This window comes from Aedes albopictus, chromosome 2, assembly GCF_035046485.1.
Source record: "Aedes albopictus strain Foshan chromosome 2, AalbF5, whole genome shotgun sequence".
Lineage (NCBI taxonomy): Eukaryota > Metazoa > Arthropoda > Insecta > Diptera > Culicidae > Aedes > Aedes albopictus.
Window position 1 is genome coordinate 73,430,508 of NC_085137.1, and position 22,077 is coordinate 73,452,584.

General features: G+C 40.1%; 1 protein-coding gene and 1 long non-coding RNA gene across 5 annotated transcripts in view; one reads left to right on the forward strand and one right to left on the reverse strand.

The window, feature by feature from the left end:
* LOC109621239 (NPC intracellular cholesterol transporter 1) overlaps positions 1-22,077 on the forward strand; it is a 150,693-nt gene that overhangs the window by 14,569 nt on the left and 114,047 nt on the right. The window lies entirely within an intron of this gene.
* On the reverse strand, positions 9,034-9,477 carry LOC134288951 (uncharacterized). Its single transcript, XR_009998182.1, has 2 exons — positions 9,257-9,477; positions 9,034-9,170 (listed from the first exon to the last, which is right to left on the reverse strand). It is a non-coding gene; the product is annotated as an uncharacterized LOC134288951 (long non-coding RNA).

The following is a 22,077-nucleotide window of genomic DNA, read 5'->3' on the forward strand; positions in this document are numbered from 1 at the left end:
GCAAAGTTTCGCGCGCTCGCTTTGCTAGATTTTTACGATTCTTTTTTTCTTCTTCTCTGCGGGGCACCGACGACGGGACGCCAAGCAGTCAGTAGTGTGCGGTAGTTCGGCAGCAGCAAAGTTTCGCGCGCTCGCTTTGCTAGATTTTTGCGATTTGTTTTTCCTCTTCTCTCTGCGGGGCTCCGACGACGGGACGCCAAGCAGTCAGTAGTGTGCGGTAGTTCGGCAGCAGCAAAGTTTCGCGCGCTCGCTTTGCTAGATTTTTGCGATTTGTTTTTCCTCTTCTCTCTGCGGGGCTCCGACGACGGGACGCCAAGCAGTCAGTAGTGTGCGGTAGTTCGGCAGCAGCAAAGTTTCGCGCGCTCGCTTTGCTAGATTTTTACGATTCTTTTTTTCTTCTTCTCTGCGGGGCACCGACGACGGGACGCCAAGCAGTCAGTAGTGTGCGGTAGTTCGGCAGCAGCAAAGTTTCGCGCGCTCGCTTTGCTAGATTTTTGCGATTTGTTTTTCCTCTTCTCTCTGCGGGGCTCCGACGACGGGACGCCAAGCAGTCAGTAGTGTGCGGTAGTTCGGCAGCAGCAAAGTTTCGCGCGCTCGCTTTGCTAGATTTTTACGATTCTTTTTTTCTTCTTCTCTGCGGGGCACCGACGACGGGACGCCAAGCAGTCAGTAGTGTGCGGTAGTTCGGCAGCAGCAAAGTTTCGCGCGCTCGCTTTGCTAGATTTTTGCGATTTGTTTTTCCTCTTCTCTCTGCGGGGCTCCGACGACGGGACGCCAAGCAGTCAGTAGTGTGCGGTAGTTCGGCAGCAGCAAAGTTTCGCGCGCTCGCTTTGCTAGATTTTTACGATTCTTTTTTTCTTCTTCTCTGCGGGGCACCGACGACGGGACGCCAAGCAGTCAGTAGTGTGCGGTAGTTCGGCAGCAGCAAAGTTTCGCGCGCTCGCTTTGCTAGATTTTTGCGATTTGTTTTTCCTCTTCTCTCTGCGGGGCTCCGACGATGGGACGAGTGTGCGCGCGCCGTGGTTCGAGTTGGTTCCGAATTTTTCGTTTCCCGTCGGCGCTAGTTCTCAATACACTTTTAGTTGATAATAAATATTTTCTTTCATCATTTGCATTTACACAAAAGAGTGAAAAGAGTTAGTTCGGGCTCGCCGGTCGAGAAAAAAAATCCGGGCGCCGACAAGTGAGTCGCGTTCAGTGTATTTCTGTGTGGAATAGACTAAAGGTTTCTGCTCCCTAGTGGAGTGGAGACGCGCGATCGAATTTCCTTTTTGGCTAGTTCTTGCGTCGAAAAGTGGTCGGTTGTTAACGGCGGTTTGTGTATATTGATCCATTGTCAAATCATATCACCAACCATAGGTGACTCCCGGACTGACAATGTACCTTACCCTACTAACAAAAAATTCCTTCCTGAGACAAACGTGGAGATGCAGCGATTCGCGGTCTTTTTAACAACGTTTGTCTTACTAACATTCCCTCCCTTCCTCGATGACCGTAAGGACGTGGCCGGCGCCGTTATTGACCTTATTAAAGTTGAGAGCTCTCGACCTGTGTACATTGAGAATAGTAAGCTAGTCCCAAGCCCTATTCATTGGTTCCTTGTGCAATTTCGATTGCTCTGGTCAATCACGGAGTAGCAACTACGAATTGTGCGGTCATCTATGCTCATGCTGCTCATGCATGCTCATTGATGTAATAATTTTCAAACTGTTGAATAGAAGTTGAAATCAATGTTATAATCCCAATTGAAGCAGAGCCTCAGTTTAGTATGTACTGTGATATCTCAAACAAATGGGCGTATCATTTAGAACTAATTACGATTAAAATCATCGTCACGAATTTAAGGCCAGTAGTGAGCAAACGTGCAACAGTGGTGAAAATGCTCTTAGAGCCAGAGCACCATGCTAAAAAGCAGACTCTTTTCTAGTGTAGTCTTCAACTAGTTCGCAAAATCATGTCAGGGATGAGAATGACTTCTGGGATGACTAACTTCCTCTCTCTCTCCGGTGTCTCAAATGGGAAACTTGATTCGTCAAACTTTACATCGCACGGTACGAACATTTTTTGTTTTTACCAAATTCCACAAGCGGTAACCAGTCGGGACATAATCAAGCATCACGCTACGTTGACCAACTTGCTCCTCTTCTGCTTCGGAATCCACGCGAAGTAAAGATATCCAAATACTCACAGCTTTACCAACATCCGATTTCAACATTTCAACACTGCTTCTCCCCACATCGATGCCAGTGCGCCAGATTCCGGTAACATGGCACTCATCTTTTCCGCAATCGTTCAGTTGAATCTTTCCATCACTCCGTTTTGTTGAAGGGTGTAGCCAACAGTCGATTCCACTTGGATTTTCTGCTTCGTGTAATACTCGTGCTGCTCGCTTGAAAAATATTCTCTAAGGTCGGATCTCAGGTTTGCAATTTTCGTTCCAAATTTTTCGCTTCATCAGGTAGACAACAGCAAAATGGGTGTAGTCGTCAATAATGGCCAGAAAGTACTGATAACTACAGGGTTGTTACAACAGCGCGGATTTCGCGAATTCCGCGGATTTCGCGATTTTCGCGGATTTGGCGCGGATTTACCCATGGAATTTGGCCCTCGCGCGGATTTGGCGCGGAAATGATTTTTGTAGTGTGTACAGCGAAATATTTGAATGATTATCGGCACTTGAATTAGAAATTATGAAAAGTAAATATTTGTTTAACCCTCCTAAGATGTTAGAATTTTTGCACCACGATAGCGTAGTGTACGTTCAGCGTGCCTGACTGGGTCATGTTGACCTTAACATCCTACTAGTGAAGAATTTGGAGCAAGTTTTCGTTTTGGTTTACAGCAATCGTTTACGAATTTCATCAGCTCTTCAAAATATTTCTTTGAAGAAATTGTGCAACGATTCTTCCAATTCCATTGCGGGTATGATGTGCATCTTTATTCAACTTTCGAGTTCTCGTTTCTCAAAAAAATCAAATTTGTTTCTAGCAATTCCTTCGAATTTCGACTGTTGGTTATGTTGGGAGGTATGGCGTTCAGTCTTCTTCTTCTTCTTCTTCTTTATGGCTCTACGTCCCCACTGGGACTTGGCCTGCCTCGCTTCAACTTAGTGTTCTTTGAGCACTTTCACAGTTATTAATTGAAGGGCTTTCTTTGCCTGCCATTGCATGAATTTGTATGTTGTGAGGCAAGTACAATGTTACACTATGCCCAGGGAGTCGAGAAAATTTTCCCGACCGGAACGGGAATCGAACCCGCCGTCTCCGGATTGGCGATCCATAGCCTTAACCACTAGACTAACTGGAGACCCATGGCGTTCAGTCTTAGGAGGAATAACTCAAAAATGGATTCTTAAGCTTTCATTCGACGTTTCGGTCGCTATATTGCGCCTTTTCTGGGAATTAACTATGCTCCGTTTTATCGTAAGTATGAGCCCACTGCATAGTCCACACTCGTCCCAGACGTAATGTATCGTCCGCCGCCGGCGGCGGTGTTTCTTTGAATGTAATATCCGAAAGATATCCGTTTATCGGAAGCCGAAAGGGTAATAGTAATCTGCCCGAGTTACTGGTACAATTTGGAAAGGCACCAGCTATATATTTTCAAGAGATTTCTAGATAAATCCCTAGATTATTTCGGAAAATTTTTTTTGAAGGGTATCCTAGAGGAAACTGCTAGTAAAAACTTTGGCGAAAAACTCTGGGGGATCTCTGTCGGCATTCCTGGATGTATTACTGCAGGAATTCTTGGAGAAACTCCTAAAAAATCCAGGAAAACCCTGTAGGAATTTCAAAGGACTCCAGCTAGTAAATCTTGAAAATTGTCAACATTGTCCTTCTAAGATTTTTCCAGTGATTATCCATTTTAAGGGACGTTTTCCTCTGGGCAGAGGCACAACCTTGTGATCAGCTTGATTGCTGTCAGGTCTCGGGGCTTAAATGTATCTTTACTAGACAGAGAAAGATGCACACTCGTGGTGGCAAAAAGAACCGATACCTACTTTTCGTGATCAAACGAAGAAGCGTCACGACTCTTTTTTGTTGTTTTTGATATATTTGATTTCTATTTCCATAAGGAAGGAGGTTGTTACACAATTTATCCTTCTATTTTTTTTAAATTATTATTAACCAAGCTTCCAATATTGAAGACACAAGATCAAGAATCACAAGAAGAGCTGTTTATGCTAGTTCATTGAACATGGTGCCACATGGCCTAAAGAGGTTGCAATACCTACTCCCAAATTCCACGGTGTATTATGGACGATGTGAGTTCTTGGACTTGCATTGGAGACTTGGCCCCATGATCCCCTTGTGCATCAATAAAATAAAATAAGATTACTCATTTTAAGGGACGTTTTCTCAGGTTTTGCCAAGTATTCTTCTTTAAAAATTCCTCACTGAAGATTCATTCAAGAACTACTAAGACATTACTCAAAAAGTGTTCGAAGTGATCTTATGAGAATTTTTCATGAGTATCCTTCTCAAATTCATACTGGTTTCAAACAATTCTTTGAAAAAAAATGTTCGGGTTACTGTCTCCAAAACGCCAAGAAAGTTCCATTCTGTTCATTTCAAAGATTTTTTTTTTCAGTTTCTTATAAAAGTTTCTTCAGTTTTTTTAAATATTTTTCCCACGAATACACTAACTAGTTCTTGGGATGTTTCTCTTGAGATTTTGTCTAGAAAATTCTATTCAAAAATCGCTCAATGGATCTTTAAGAAATGTTTTTGGAAAAAAAAATAACGAAAGTTTTGCCGAAACGTCTTCGAACTCACTTTCAGAAAGCATGAGTTGCGTTGATTTACGAATCAAAAGTTTATTCTTCATCCAGCAGTCCATTCCAGTTTAATGGATTTAATGGATTTCTTCAATAACGTGAAGAAAGAAAAAAAATACCTTCACGCTCTCGCGGATTTGGCGCGAATTTATTTCCAGCATCGCGCGGATTTGGCGCGGATTCAAATTTAGCTCGCGCGGATTTGGCGCGGATTTTTTTCCACCCTTCTCGTAACAACCCTGTAACTATCTGCTGTCCTCAGTTTTATCTGGCCACAGACATCCCTATGAACACGATCCAACGGTCTTGCTGTTCTTGGTCGACTCTTGTTGAACGGTAACACTAACCAGATCATTTTGCTCTCAGCACAGCACTTACAAAGTCCGTACTTCGTCAAGTCCATCAACCATCTCGTTCTGTTTTAGCCATTGAACATTCTTGAAGCTTAAGAGTCCGAACCGTTTGTGATATGTATAGTTTCAGAACTTCCATTACCGAACCGGACTTCCACGTAGCTTTGCTCCAGCTATGGTTTCTCCGTTCTTGCCCAAAATTGCTCCATGCGGCTTAAAATCTACCTTCACGTCAGCCTTCAGTAAACGCGACAACGATAGCAAGTTAAACTTGAGATTCTTCACGAAAAGCACATTTCCCATAGACAACGTTAGTTCGCTTCTACCTACCTTGTTGTACTCGACATCTTTCCGTCTTCTCCAACAAACTTTCCAGTCTTGAAACAATTCGCTTTATCTTCAGTGGCCTAGCACAATTGGACCCACAACCTCTACAGAAAAACGTGTGTCCAATAACAGGGTTGGTTTATTAATAGTAACTTTCTCAGTAGTTGATTTGGTCTGAACAACATCTTGATAATCATCAGGATGGTGACTAGTCAATGACTGTTCGTAAATGACTGTTGTAGGGTTCTAATCTAAGAAACAAAAGAATCTTCTAGAACTTTCTACTGGATTGCTGCAGCAATGCATTGCTTTATCAAACCCTTCTTGCAACCAACACATAGGTGCATCAATGCAACGATCAGGGGCGTCTCGTGACCCGTAAAGCTGACTGTGCACTTGAAAAGTTTTCACATGGAAACAGCAGGAACCTGAACTCCGCTAGACAAGCAAATCTATCGACGATTTCGTCGAGAAAACTGCCTTATTGTTTCAATTGATGAAACAGAGGGTTTTCTACCGCCATCAGTTTAAGCCTCTTTAGTCTTTGCTCGCTCATTGTAACTGAAGATAGGTTCTTATTCTTTTGAGATGGAAAAGCTCCTTCCAACGTCATCAGTTTTAGACTTAAGTGTTATTATCAGAGGAATAAGCAGATACGTTTATGAGAAGACGTCTTCCAAATTGTTCTTAGTAAGTACCTTAGCTATCTCTGCGACTTTTTTCGTGTAAAACATTCTTAGCTCATTGGTCAGCTAGACTTTATCGAAATTTGGGAAGCGAGAGTAGACATTGCCCACCAATTGTTAAGGGATTTTTTCGGAACTTCGAAGAATCCACTCAGAAGTGGATAAATGACACTGAAGAAGTGGAACACCCATTGCACAATTATGGGTCACTCTGTAACTATTACTAGTCAGTCTGTTCTCTATGCTATTCACATACAACTTAAATCAAATTGACTCATGTAAGTAACCCATGATAATGCTATGACTGTAGTCGAAACATGCGTATCTGTTTAAGGGCCCCAAGGGTAAGCATTAGAGGGCGGAATTAAAAGTACAAATCTGAGTACACTCAATCGAAGAGGGTATTCTACTTAGATGATTCGAGATGCGGTACAAGCTTTTCCTCAATCGACCGCCTGGCAAACGAATTGCGGGAGTAGATTGTCTACCATATCGCGCTCCATTTTCCTTTGAATGTTGCTAGAAAATGAAACCGTACGCGACGTGCAACTAGTAGTGAATGAAAATGCCACCCATTCAGGTCCACCCAAAGGCATGCACGCATGCCAAAAGAGTGGATGGGCGGCCTCCGTTGAATGGTACAAGTTCTCTCGCTATGCTCTTTCGCCTCGCTCTCTTGCTGAAGCATAGTAGCTCAAATGCGACGTTGCCAAACTTAGCAGCTTCCCCGCGAGCGCAAGCTTGGTGTAAACAAACAATCTTTCCTTTCCTCCGCCACCGATGAGGCCCACGTCCATTGGAAGAAGTGCACAAAAATTTTACTAATACATTGCCAAAGCAGCACAGAACGGTCGAACACAAGTAAACACAGTTCTTGTATGCATATATAGCGCTCCCGTGTACTTCTGGAAGTGAACTGGAGGCGAGAGATTTTTGGCGATGCTGTCACATGGATGTTTCGCATGCTTCGGCGTGGAGTACTCTGGCAGCGGCAGGGTGGTGGCATAGTGAGATTAAGTTGGAAAATTTACTTGATTCCTATTGGATACGCACTAGTATTTCATAGTGGTTTGTTCACTTGAAGTTGTGAACATCAAAAGGATCGAATGAGTAGTTTATGTCGTTTGTAGCAAAGTGTTGACATTATAGTGATTTATTTTAGTTGTTTATCAACTGTGTAGTGAACGCAGTGGACCTATGGACGAGACGCCACTGGCAACGATACACCAATGCAATGCTACATCGATGCAACAACGCAGCAATGCAACGATGCACCAATGCAACAATGCAATAACGCACCGCGGTTTGTTAAGAATGTAGATTTACCACACTAACAGCAAACATAAGTACAAAAATATAATGTACAGGACTAGGCTGATGTTGGATCATTCATTTCCTTGCGTTTGATCATTATGTCTTGAGAAAAGCTTGAAGGTCTATTTTTCACATAAGTTTTGGATAACTATTTCGTCCAACAATTAAAAGAGAATTGCCTTTGGTGCAAAAAAAAAAAAAATACAAAAAAAATGTCTGAATGTCGATCAAAAGTTACTTACTTTTTCATATTTTTCTATTAAAGACAAGGTATTTGGAGTACATACTTCCAATGAAATCATTTTTGAGATATGATCTACTTGCACATAACCGAAAATTTGCAATATTCTGTGATAGTGACCAGGGTTGTTAATAGTCATCGTAGCTGAAGTACAATCACTGACGACAACGGGTAATAAAAAGTTTGCGTCACTGAGTCAGCAGCTCTTGAATATTTTTCTTCATACACCGTCAGTCAATTTGCTGATCGCGACGATAAAGTTTTGCCGTTTCTCTTTATTGGCATTTTCGTTAAGTGGCTTGCACCGAACAGGGCAGGCGAACAAATAATCAGCCTCACGAGAATGGCTGATCAGAAAAAAAAATGCTAAAGTGAAACACGTCTTTATTTGGAATCGAGCCAAAAACCTTCGGATTGACAGCACAACAAGCATACCATCAGAGCTAATTCAACAGCTGCGAAAGACCTAGGCTAAATCGTCAATAAAAGCTTGACTGGTTCGCCTTTCGTCTGGAATCAGATGCCATGTGACGAAAACGTGTTCGAAAACTGAAGCTCCCTGTTTTATTTTCGGTTCATCCTCGTCGTGATTTCTTTGTCGGTCACTGATGATGATGCAAGTGACGGAGTTTTATTTGCTGACGAACTTTTTTAATGTTTCGTCGTTGGTCGGTGACAAAACAGATGGTTACCAACCCTGATAGTGACGTTAGTAAAAAATGTCTTCCCGAAAAGCAGAATACCACAAAAAGACCGGGAGACTGACGGAAATTATTCTGGAAAGAACTGTAATTGGAATTGATACCCTGAAGAGTTTGTGTCTCCAGCAAAGTAAGACAAGTGCCAATGTAACGAAAAAAAAATTGTGCGGAACACTACAAATGCATTGTGCTCACGATGAGTACCACAATTTGGACAACTTCTAACAGAACCCTACAAATGCGCATTTTATTTTCCATGTCAGACCCCACGTTTGGGAACTAGATACACTCAAATTAATTTACTGATAGAATCTAAGTGCAGAAAGCACATAAATTGAGAACGAGAGAGAGAAAAATCATTCTATGTGCAACAAATGAAACTTAAAAGTTGCATTATTAAATTTCATTCTTCCTGTAATATATTTAGAGTGCAGCATCATAAAAAGCAACCCTGTCAACATAAAATCCAAATACAAGCATAACAATCATGGAACGAACATGGCGCGCGCAGAAAACACACACTTTGTCGTGAAAAATTTCATTTTCATACGTGGTGCTCCGTTGACCGAGTTGCTTGCTGTTTATGAAGGTAAGAAGCCAACATTCTGATTGTACAAACTTTTTCAAACTACACATCCCTTTTGTATTTTCTGTAGAGAATTGCACTACAATGTTGGCCACTTCGCCACCCTCACCAAGGACGATTTCGTGAACGATTTGGGAGCTGCCGGATACAGGTGCGACTGGAAGCTTGCAGTTGCGACTCACATGCTAAAATTCGTAATGAATTAGTGTTAAGTATACAGTTTAATAAAATCAGCTTGGTCGTAAATGGTGTAAAATTTTGATTTATTTACATTTCGAAGCTAATCCCACGTGGAAATCATGTTGTTATTCGTCATAATGAAAACTATGCATTGTACGATTGAAAACCAATAGCGACGCACATTAATTCTATCATGATTGAATCGGCAAAGATTTGATTGCGCTGCACATATTTTCCAAGTGTAAAAGCAACTGGTCTCAATCTAAGTGCAGAACTTTTAAATTTAATATGTTATTTTTTCTGAGTGTACGAAAAATAAAATGAAACATTACAAATGCACAAAACACAAACATGCAAAACATAACATAAATTGTGCCCAGTTATCTAAATAGAAAACGAAGTCCCATCCCAAGATGACGAGGTTTCATAATTGTTCTTAGAATTGTATTTTGTTTGGCAGTTCGCCTTTTAGTTCGCAGCATCTGTTGCTGCATTCATAGCTTAATAAGTGTCTAGATTTGTAGTAATGAGCTGAATATTTGTCTGGTGAGAAGGCAAATTCTCCGTTTCTTCAATAAAGTAGTTCTAAAAGCGTAGGTATTATGATTCCTTGCCTGATTCAATGCTGTTTGCGCAAAACTTTGGGTATCTGTGTTGTTGTTTTCTCCATTTCTTGCAACTTAAACAACAAAGTTTTCCAAAATTTTGCACAAACAGCATCAAATTAGGCAAGAAATCATAATACCCACGCTGTTTGCACCATTTCATTGCAGAAACGGAGAATAGGACAAAACTTTGGGTATCTGTGTTGTTGTTTTCTCCATTTCTTGCAACTTAAACAACAAAGTTTTCCAAAATTTTGCACAAACAGCATCAAATTAGGCAAGAAATCATAATACCCACGCTGTTTGCACCATTTCATTGCAGAAACGGAGAATAGGACAGATTTGTAGTAATGAGCTGAATTTTAGTATGGTGAGAACCCGCATAACCATGAACCATACTCGTACTGTATACCATACTGTTTCCAACTATTTACTACAGTATCTCAACAGTATGGTATAGCACCCAGAGTAACAATAAACCAACAGTGCCATAAACGGTTTTAACAGTTTGGTAGACGGTTCTCGAGCAAATAACAATATGGGAGATAGGCGGTTAAGTTATGTTACAATAAGAAAATGCAAGTTTTCTCGAACAAAAATTTTCGATTACAGTTTGTCAAAAGGTCATCATACTATCAATTTTTTGCTCAGTTCATTGTTAAGCATACAGTTCCAATACTGTTGACCTATAAAAAGGGAATAAAATTAGCATTGTATGTGTAATTATTGGTTTATTGTCTCATACGGTTGTAATAACAATACGTTGCACTGTTATGTTATGCTTGTACTGTAGATGAGGGGGAAGAAAATACATAAATGAAATTGAAAATGCAAATGAAAAATGCAATGTTATTTTAGTTATACGTATATTTTCGGGATGACTGAAGTTTTTTTTGTCTCTAGAGTTGGCCATATCGACCCGCTGTACAGGGTATTGCTTCACACTCGACCTCACAGGCGCATGAAGTTTACGTTCAGATCTGGCTGGGCGTTCCGGATCGGCCTCATTCGTATCTTCTCATATCTGACCTTTTATGGACTCTCGGCGTTGCTGTCATCTCTATCTTCCTTTTCTTTCCGCCTCCTTACTCAAACGTACCCGTTCCTCCGCTACGACAACCGCATTATTAACTTCCTCCATCGGCTGAACCTGCATCGTACCTCGATCGTACCTCCTCAGGTAGCACCACCTTCCACTTCTTCCGGATTCTCGACCGAACTGCTTCTGACCAGTTCCTCCGCCACTCGGCCTCTGAAATTTATATAATTTTAACATGTACGATCAATAGTTTTCACTTTTATTAACTAGCTTACCTGCATTCAATAGAAATTGTTTCCGAAAATCAACTTTTATCTGCCGTGATGAAACAAAACAAGTCGACAGCATCAGAAAACTGTCAATATGCGTTGCTCACAAATATAAAGGCGAACAACTGCATGGCAAACTGTTAGATATAAGTTATGTATTGTTAAATGCCACATGTATGAGTGTGCTCCGCAAATATAAAAATCAACCATTTGGCAAAGGGTACACTTATGTTTGCACTATTTTGAACGAAATTTCGTTTCAGTGCTGTTATACAATGTTTGAACATTGTGGTATATTGTCACTTTTTGGTATAGAGAATTTGCATCATTCTTTATTGTCTATTGATTGGGGTTGCATATTGTTCAAAATTAAGATAACCATTTGTGGTATGTCAACCACACCAGTTAGAAGAGGTTTATTGTTTGGGTTTTAAGGCAAATTGTTATTTTCTATGCGGGAAGGTCAATTCTCAGTTTCTGCAATGAAATGGTACAAAAAGCGTGGGTATTATGATTCCTTGCCTAATTTGATGCTGTTTGAGCGAAACATTGGATAACTATTTTGTTTATGTTGCAAGAAATGGAGAAAACAACAACACTGTTGCCCAAAGTTTTGCTCTAACAGTATCAAATTAGGCATGGAATCATAATACCCACACTTTTTGCACCATTTCATTGCAGAAACGGAGAATTGACCTTCTCACCATACTACAATTCAGCTCATTACTTCAAATCTAGTACTTCACCGATCCATAGTAAAATTAATAACCGCACCTAAGATTTTCAACCGACAGCTATTTCCTGTAATTCCACTAAAACACTGTCAATTTAACTAGTTGTGCTGTTAACATTACTAAAAATTATCTAAATTTAACAGCTGGGCATTGTATTTTTAACCATACCGTGTTGTAAGATGCGTGTCCAGGAAAAATTGACAATGTTTTGTTGTTGAGACAACTACGCTTTAAGTCAAATTTACTGCAATGCATTGTAACTTCAATTATATTTCAGTGAACTTCACAGACTTTGTTGTCGGTTGAGAATCATAGGTACGGTTATTAATTTTACTATGGAATCGGTAGTTTCCACAACAAAATTTATATCAGTGTATTGAATAAGTATTATTCGGGTAGTTATGGCAACCCTTCTATCATGGAAGTCGTCTCGCCACCTGAGCCAAAACTTGGCGAACGAAATGGCACCAAGTTCACTCACACTATCGGCATCCTGAGCATCCCGAATCCGTTATTGGGGGACCGCCTGAGGATTGAATGAGTTCCCCAGCTCACCTGATTTTCCAACCTCGCACCAATACCAGTGCGCCCAGCCTGACAGCTTGTGTAGAGACGACCCCCCTCGGCGCAGGGCGCAGTGGTGTTGATGTTTGTTTGTAAACACTCACACCTTACACCGCGAACCGAACGACGAGCACACTCTTCCCGTATGGTTTTCCATCCTTTGCTGTTTCCTCCGGCTCCGAGGCGATTGACGTCATAAATCAATTTCTTTGCACGAGAGAAAAAAAAAACTGAAACGGAACACACTCTATGGATGGGGACTGGGAAAGAAGAACTTTTGCTGTTTTCTACCAATCCAGAAGCTGCATTCGCTTTTTCGTTTATATTATTTTTTTGGGGCCGGAGCCAAGTTTATTTTCAATCGCTAGCTAATAAATCATATTTTTGCCAGAGAAAGTGTCTGGTTTTACGCCCTCGTACCTACCTGCACATACCTGTAGTCTGCGCATTGAATTTCTTCGATCGATTCAAAACAGCTCAAGTTACTACGCCGCGACGTAGCACCCGAAGCTCATGGCTAGGAGGATGTTCAAAGCCAATAAACCACAATAGCACGCTACTCGCCACGCAAAAACCGAACGCAACACGCAAAGGAATGTGGCTTTTCTTCTAGAAAAGTAGTGATCAACCCGCGCGCGCGCCTCCAAGTATGTAAGATTTCTATGCTGTGTTGTGCCCGGAAACTGGTTATCCTTGGAATTCTTTTACATCTCGCCGTCTCGTCACCACTCTCCACGCTGTTGTCAGAAAGCTGTAACAATATTATTGCGCTGTTTTGGCGCGAGGGGAGTGTTTGACTGTTTGTCTATGCGTACAAATCAGCTGAATGTTCAATCAAGTGCGATCCTATCGCTCACTCGAGTCGGCAGACGACTTTTGGGGGGATCCTTCAACCGGTTTTGATGTTGCCAAAAGTTTTTTGTTGTTTTTATTTTGGTTTTGCGCGTCTGTTGGAAAGAGATAAGTCGGGAATTCGCTTGATAACCTTGGAATGTGATCTTGCAAATCGCTATTTATGTATGTAGGGTAAAAATAACTTCCTCATATATGCTAATTCCCGTCATATCAGATGAAAAATAGCCAATAATCAATGATATTCCAACTTGCCTTCGCCAACGATGTTAGATGTTAGACTATCAATAACCAGACTCTTTAGCACTGTAAGTCGATTTTCACTCCACTTCACTTTTTTTTGGTTTTGCGTATGCCGAAGGCAACCGCATTAAATCAGCAGCTAGCCGAATTGTACTTCATCAACGTTCAATTTTCACTTCGGCAGATGCACTTATTGAACTCACTTTCAATTCACATAGTTATGCCCCTAAGAATTTTTCCAGGAATTCTTCCTGTGATGGCAAACATATTTCTTGAGATTTTTTCAGAAAATCCTTCTGGGATTATTCCAGAAATTCTCGGACATGCGTTGACATTTATGTACGTAACAGAAACACGTATTTGATGAACACATTGAGATTCAAATCTCCTTCGGATGGGATTAGATGAACATTACACACACATGTCTGTTGTGGGCATGTATGTCAAAGCATTTTCAACATTATTATTTCCACTTGGTTTGGTAAGTGCAAGATCAATAAAGAAATTAACAGAAAGTCTTGCTGATATTCCTGCAGCACTTTTCCCAGGAATTTCCGCAGAAACTCCGCTAGGGATGTATCCACAAATTTCTGTAAGGATTTCTCCAATAATTCCTCCCAGAATTACACCGTGAATTCAGGCAGAGAGATTGTCCTAGGGAGCTTTTCAGCATTTTCTCTCAAGATTCCTTCAGAAATTTCTGCTGCGATGCCACCAGAAAATCCATCTGGGATTCATCCAAGGATTTCTTCGAAGATTCCTCTAGGGACTTCTAAAAAATTATTTGGATTCCTTTAGTTATTCCTCCAGAAATAACTCAAACAATTTAGCCGGAATTCCTCAGGGAATTCTCGAGGATTTCTCTTAAGGGCATTTTTTTGAATTTTTCGGATGTCCCTTTTAGGATTCCTCCAGGATTTTTTCGCGGTATTCCTACAGGAATATCTCTTTGTATTGTTTCAGGAATTTCTCTTATGATTTCTTACGAAATTTCTGATGAGATTGGAATTGCTCCAGGAATTGCCACAACTACCACCTACCCCCCCCCCCTCGAATTTTTTTCTTCTTCGTGGAATTCTCCAGGAATTTCATTTGCATTTCTTCAAGGATTGGAATACGCATTCACATTTTTTAAGGGATTTATCCGGGAACTGCTCAAGAGGTTTCTACGGAAATTACCTCGGGATTCCTTCAGGAATTTCTATAGGGTTTCGTCCTGTAATTCCTCGAGTATTTCTCCAGGTATTTTTTCGGGCATTCCTCCATAAATTTAACCTGGAATTTCACCAAGGACTTCCCCAATGACTCTTCCGGGATTTCTGCTGTAGAATGCAAACCAAAAATTTTAGTATACTAAAACACTGAATATTTATATTTAAATCCCATTGTTTTTAGTATCCTGGAAAACGCCTGTGAGCTCGAGAACTCTTCGAGATCAGGGCTTTGCTTGGAAGTCTACCCAAAATTCCTTCTTGAGTTGCATTTCAAAGTTCTTATTTTTAAATTCTTCCAGGGTGTCTTTAGGGTGCTCCTTGCAGTTCTTCCGCGATTTTTACAAAACTTTTCAAAACTTTACTTTGTTTGAATTCATCCCTGCATTTTTCCTGATATTTCTTTGTGGAATTTATTCCGAGGTTTTACAACAATCTTTTTAGGAACTCTTCGTGAAATTATTCTCGGTTTTGCGTTAGTTCCTTCCGTCATCGTAAGGAACTCCCCTAGGTATTCCTTAAGATTTTCTGCTTCGAACTTACTCCGGGGTTTGTTCCGGATTCTTTCTGGGACTTCAACCGCGAGTTCATTCACATTAATTCGAAGATTTCTCCTATAATTTCTTTCGGATTTCGCACCACAATTACTCTCAGCACATAACTCCGGAAATATCTCAGGAGAAATTTTAGTGGAAATCCAGGAAAAAAAATCCTCATTTTTTTGGAATTTGGAGGTAATCTAAAAAAAACTCCTGGGGAAATTTAGAAAAGTTAAAAAAAAACGGTCATAGGGTATCTGGATGCTTCGTTGGCATAGCCCCCTCGTTCGGCCTATCTCAATGTAAACCAAAAACTCAAACAAACACGCATAACTGGATATCGGAAAAGCTATGCGCCAAACAACTGTTACATTTCGTTTCAATTTTAGCATTTTGGAGCATTAAAATTGAATAAAAATGTCACTTTGTTTAGCTTTTGTAGACGCCATGATTCTTCGGCTTAGTGGGTAGTCTATACACATGATCATAAATGGCATGATTCTGGAACATTTTGAATTGACTTTTCAATAACTGAACATTTGATGCGAAGGTCAAAGACGCTATTTTGAACTTGTGTATTTGTTTTCAACGAATAATAACTATTTTACAAATTGAATGTGGGCCGAATATTGAGGACATTTTTTTCACTATGTACCCAAATCTTGGCCCATCTATAAAGTGACGACAAAAACAGCGATAAAAAGACGTCAACAACATTTCTTGCGTAAGAACCATAAAGAACGAACACGAAGAAAGATTTTGTGTGCGGTGACTGTAAAAATATAACACAATAATAGGTTTGCGTTGTTTTCGTTACTAAATTAAGAAAGAACTTTAGTTAAAGTGATTTATTTATAGTTTTTTGAAAATTTGGCTAAGAAAATATAATTTAAAAGCAAGATTGGTGAACAAGCAGAGATAATGCTTTAGCAGAAATATTGAAAAAATTAGATAATTAGTGTTTCTAGTGCATGGAAAACAATAGGCCAACGTTGTATCCACTAATAGGCCAATTTTTGTACCATAGACCAACGTTGCATACCATCGCATCGAACCTTTTCAGCTTAATTAAGTAAATTCTTGAATATTTACGTAAGTTTACTTCCAATTGGTGAAACATGCATTGCCTAGAGTGTGTAATAGGGTCAACATAATATTTCTATTGCTATTAATTCATGAGTTATGGTCAAAATTGTCAAGGCGGCTTGCAAATTAGGCCAAGGAATGGTACATATACCCTAATTCCGCAATCAGCTCCGGTAGAGCTGCCTCGAGGAACTTGTAACGATTCTTAGTACCCCCTCAGCAGGTTTGTGGGATTTTGTCGTAATCTAGTGTAGTTTTCGTCTGTTTGTAATAAATTCAGAAAAGCGTTTGTTTTGTTTATTTCCACTCTGTCTGGTTGCTGATCACTCTACAAGGATAACAATGGCAGCTACCAACACCCTGCTCAATTCCTCACGAGATGGCTCTCCCTGTAATGGTGTAGCATTGGGCAAATCTTTCTGAGACATCGATATTTGTGAATGGATTAGAATCGGATCAGCAGAATCGATTCACCGATTCAATCGAATGCGTTGGATCGATGTTTTCACATCGATTCGATATTATAAAATATTACAAAACTATAAAATGATTCGTTTGCTGCATGTTGAATTACTGGTATGTTTTATTTGTTGAAATAAATCCAATATCAAAATTTGAGATTGCACATCGAACATTTCGCGACACTGATTCGAAAATGGATATAACATGCATTCTGAAAAAAAGGAACTTTAATATTTTTAAATCAAAAGAAAAATCCTGAGATCCTGAGATTCCACAGAGCTCTGAGAAGTATTCCCATATAGTACTGAGATAAACTGCTGAGAGAAATTGCCCCAGAATCTTTAAAGAGACTCCTCCAGAATTCCTAAAGGAGTTTCTCCAGAATTATGAGAGAGATTTCTTCAGAATGCTGAAAATGTTTAAACCAGAATCCTGAGCGACATTAGCTAGAAAAAAAGCAAGACTCTTCCGGCATTTTGGTAGGAATTCTCTCTGAATTAAGGATTTTCCTAGAATCCTGAGAAAGATTACTCCATATCTATGAGACGGATTGTCTCAGAATCCCGAGAGGAATTCTCCCAAAATTCTGTGATAGCTACAGTCTAAGAATCCTAAGAGGAGCTTTCTCTTGGGATTCGCCCAAAATGTTCCAGAGTCCTAAGAAGGATTATCCCAGAATCCTAAGATGAATTCTCCCAGAATCCTGTGAGGAATTCAAAGAGCGGTTCTTCCACATTCTTGAGATAAATTAATCTAGAATACAGAGAGAGATTCTCACAAAAGATTTTCGGAATTCTAAGATGAATTCCCCAAGAAACTTAAAAGATATGACCCACAATCCTGAAAAGGGTAGCTTAGAACCCTAAGAAGGATTACTCCAGAATCCTGAGAAAGGTTCCCTTAAAATACTGGGTGGGATTGCCAAAGAAACTTGAGATAAATTCTCACAGAATTCTGGAAGATAGGATTCCCTAGAATCCTGAGCTGTGTCGATGTACTTTTTAAGGAGTAAACTGAAATCAGAACTTTATCAAAAACAAATGTTTCATATTGACGCAGATTCAGTAACTTCGGTGCGGGGTTTTCGGTTTTTAACTCGGTACTTCTATAGTAGCAGCCCTGGATTAGTCATATACTTTTCAATCGATTGAAACATTAGAGCCAACTTGTGATGATTAATGTATAAAATGATTGAAAATTGATTCCCATTCCGTTTTCCGTCGCCACACGCACTCGCGCGTGCTAAAGAACAGTGGAAACAATTCCCACGTCACTCCGACTGACTGTACACCAAGCTAATTCAACTCAGCTCGATAACATCTACCGACGCGACTGGTAATCAGTAGATTAGAGCGGTGTGATTACCATTCCACTCAATCCACATTGTCCGTCCGTCTTTGGACGGGATTTCATAAAGGGAGTAGGGTCAAGTGGGGTAAAATGCCATTTTTCAAACTTTCATCGTTTTCAATGATAATTATCCTCACTTGTTAGGCTTTCAAGGTGGTAACAGCAACTAGACAATATTTGCTCGATACTTCAGCAAAAATATTCACTAAACTAACGCATTTTCATCGTTTTATAGCGATTTCAAAAACTGGTTCGTAAAACGGAAGTGGTGCGAAAAGGCCATCTGCCATGGGGTAAGATGCCACTTCATGAAAACGTTCAAAAATTACGTCCATCATTTTTCGGACATGTCTGAGTCCCTTTGCTCCTCTGGTCCGCTATTTTCGTATGCTCAATACATGGAGTGTCACCCCTCTCCCCGCTAAACGATGGTCGTCATATTTGAATGACCCCTAACATGAAAATCGAAGACATCAACAACCATGCGCCTCCATGTGTGTCTCAATCTGCTTGGAAACACTTGGCTGGTAATAAAATCACCAGAAAACCTTAATTGCAAGTATGAAAAACCGGAAATTGATAATTTTCATTGGGAAATCGAAAGATTTTCCATGGGTATGGCGGCCTAGCTTCTAGAAGAATGTTTTATGTAAACATATCTTGACACCATTCACCGATAGTTATGGTCAAATCACATCGAGGAATGATTTTATGAGTTGGGCCATTTTACCCCATCTTGGCATTTTGGGCTCTGTTCCCCTAGACTAGAGTCGATCAATCATCCACTAGAGGGGAAAGTATCGCCCTACCTAGTAGAAGTTCACTTTCCAGACGGTTTCGTGGTCCCCATGGTTCGGTTGAGCAGAAGAATATCGATCAACATTTCCGCGGAACGCAATCTTTCCACATACATATTCTAGGTACTCGAGTTTGTTTTGGCTGCGACAGTTTCTCTGTGTAGGTAGTCGTTCGTTGAGACTATACTCAGTGGGGGCTCATTATCATGTAATCGAATCGAGAAATCATGCATTCGTTTTCCTTTGTTGGGACTTCATTGTGCACTGGACTGTAATAGCTACAGCTGTAGACATACTAAGCTGAATCAGTCAGGCGACTGCAAGGAGGTCGAGAGTTTGTCGGTGCTTGCTTCCTTTCGTACACATTCACCAATACATAATATGTATGGCATAATTATAAGACAACTCTAGAAAGAACTCGAATGACGAACCGACGACGACGGCGGACAAGCGACCAATAAAAGCCAATTTAGTCCGGGAATGAATCCTTTCAAGTGCCAACCAGCCAGTGGATTCTCGCTGACGGACGGATGATGGGAAACGTCCGTGTGAGACCCTAATCACGTGTTTCGCGTTGGTTTCGATAGGTCGGCTACATCGACGACGATGGTAGTCGTGCGATCGCTCCGTAATACGATTTGCCTCAGCTGAATTTGCTTTTCAAATACGTTCGTCGCATATGCAGAGATACTACCGCAGCAGACTTCACAAGTGGTCTGATGTTGCCTTTCAGGGGTCACTGCGGGGTCCTCTATTCAAGGACGAAGATGGTAAAAGGTGCAGCGTTTGCAGAAAAATGCGACCTGCTGGGGTCCGAGAAGACTACGTTCCAAAGGAGCTCGTTTAGTTCAATGCCCCTTTTTTATTCGAGATCCAGACAACCCTGAATTAGCGGATATTGGCGATCTTCTTTTCCCTTTAAGGGAATTCTGAGAAGTCCTAATCAGAGTTTGCATTCTTGTAAGAGTCGACTGACTGGTATGTTTCACAAGAGATATGCTTGATTTGACGCCCGGGGAGATTGAAGTAAAAATCAGTAGATGTTCAATTTCAGATTTTTCTGAGTCGGTATATACTTTTAGAGGTGTCGGCTTGTTACGTAGGTTGATCACGTTGAAATTATATATTACGACATAAGACTACCAGATCGTCTTTGTTCATGATGTCTTCCTTTTTTTCTATTCTTGGATGCAGAAAGATGTTAGGATAAGAGTTGAAAAACTCTGGATAAGAGATACAATGCTGTTCTATGCGTTACTGTCTCATGTATATAGGAATTCTCATACGACATAGGGCAATTATGCGTTGAGTAGCAGTGCAGGCCTAATAGCAAGTCACTTTTTATTGACTTGGTCACTATTTTTGTACTAATCAGAGAGAATTCCTATTTCAAGGCGTTCCAACTAAAGTCACTTTTTATGTTACAAAAGCACTAAAATTTCAACTATTTTTAGCATTGTTTGCCAATCCGAATGATAAACTAGCGAACAAATGTATTTAGGGGATTCACTAAACAACGTAAACCGATTAAACTGATCAAACGTCACAATCAGCAAGCCAATCTTAAAATATTTCATTTGCAATTTCATGAAACATTTCAATGATCAGATAATCATGGCTTACGCAGTTATTTAATCTGTTTACTGAATACCCCTAATATGTTTTAGTAAGATAAATAGTACAAATTGAGCGCTGTTCTTCCGAAGAAAACAGAAAATTTTCAATAGCTTTTGTGATGAATCCGTATCTCTCTTGACGGAAGAGACCTCCGAAAATATGCCTACGATATCACCCAGGGATTTGATAGTGGAATTGCTTGGAGAGATCCTTAAGAACGTTACATTTTTCTGGTACAATTCTAATTTTCATTTGTTCAATCTTGAAATCATGTTTTGGTAATAATCATGTAGAGCTTCTAATTCAATTTCTCGTGGAATCTCCGGTCTTGTGGTTTGGCAGTTTTCCAGAATCTCCTAAAATTATGTGTAGAAATTGTAAAACAAAATAATACACCATTTGTGTCCGAAATCTATAAATTTCGACAGAATGTTGCGAAACCGGGTGAATCGCCTCGATTAACCGAGAACTATGAAAAGATGAACTAGCCCCGGGTTAAAAATCTCGTTAATAAAGATAAAAAATAAATGCCATTTGATGATTTCTTTTGGGGATTTCTTCAGAAATTCCATCTGGGAATTCCACTAGGAACTCCATCTGTCAATTACTGCAGGAATAACATCTTAAAATTCCTTCAGGAATTCCTGCCAGGGATTTCTCCTGATACTTCTACTCCTTCTGAGGATTTCTTCAAGAAGTTCACCTGGGGAATCCTCCAAGAGTTTCATCTTGGGATTACTCCAGGAACTGCTTCTGAAAATTCATCCACGGATGCCGTTTGTGGATTCCTTCATATTCCTTTATGGATTCCTATTCCAGGAACTCCTTCAGAGGTTTTTTTTTATTTACTTATTTCTAAGAAAAGCTCCTGAAAAATTCCCAGAGGGTTCCTAAAAAACCTAATGGAAGATTCCTGATTGAACTCCCGGAGGTTGATGATTAACCTGGGCTTGTTAGGGGAATATCTGTAAATAAAAAGAAAATCGCGTTAAGTACTGTTCCTTTGAATTCCACTAAGAATTTGCATCCTTTGACAGATACGTATTTCGACCTCAACTGTAAGGTAATAAAAAAAAAAAAACTACCTAGATTAAGTTACCTATTTTTGTTACCCAATCACGGTGTGTTGAAACAGGATTATTATCGCACTTTCATGAACCTAAAATATTTTTTCGTTATAAGTTAGCCTTAGCTGTATATATTAAGATTCTGGAGGTTAAAAAATCTTTCATCGGGGAAAATTAAAATAAATTCGATTTTAGTAGTTCACCACTTTTCCCATATGATGTGGTATTACGCAAATCTGATGAACCTAAACTCCGCTAGAAAAAGTCCCCCTTCTAATAATACATTTGAAACCATTTAGTGAGAAACGAATGTAAAAGTCTTTACAACGAGTTTAAATTTGTTTGGCATTCGTTTCATGTGCCCAGCCCACTACAGTCTGCCGAAAGTCATAAATCATAGAAGTCTACATTTCTACCTTTTGTCCGACACATAGATATTTGCAATGGAGGTAAACAAATACTTCCCATTTGTGCGAC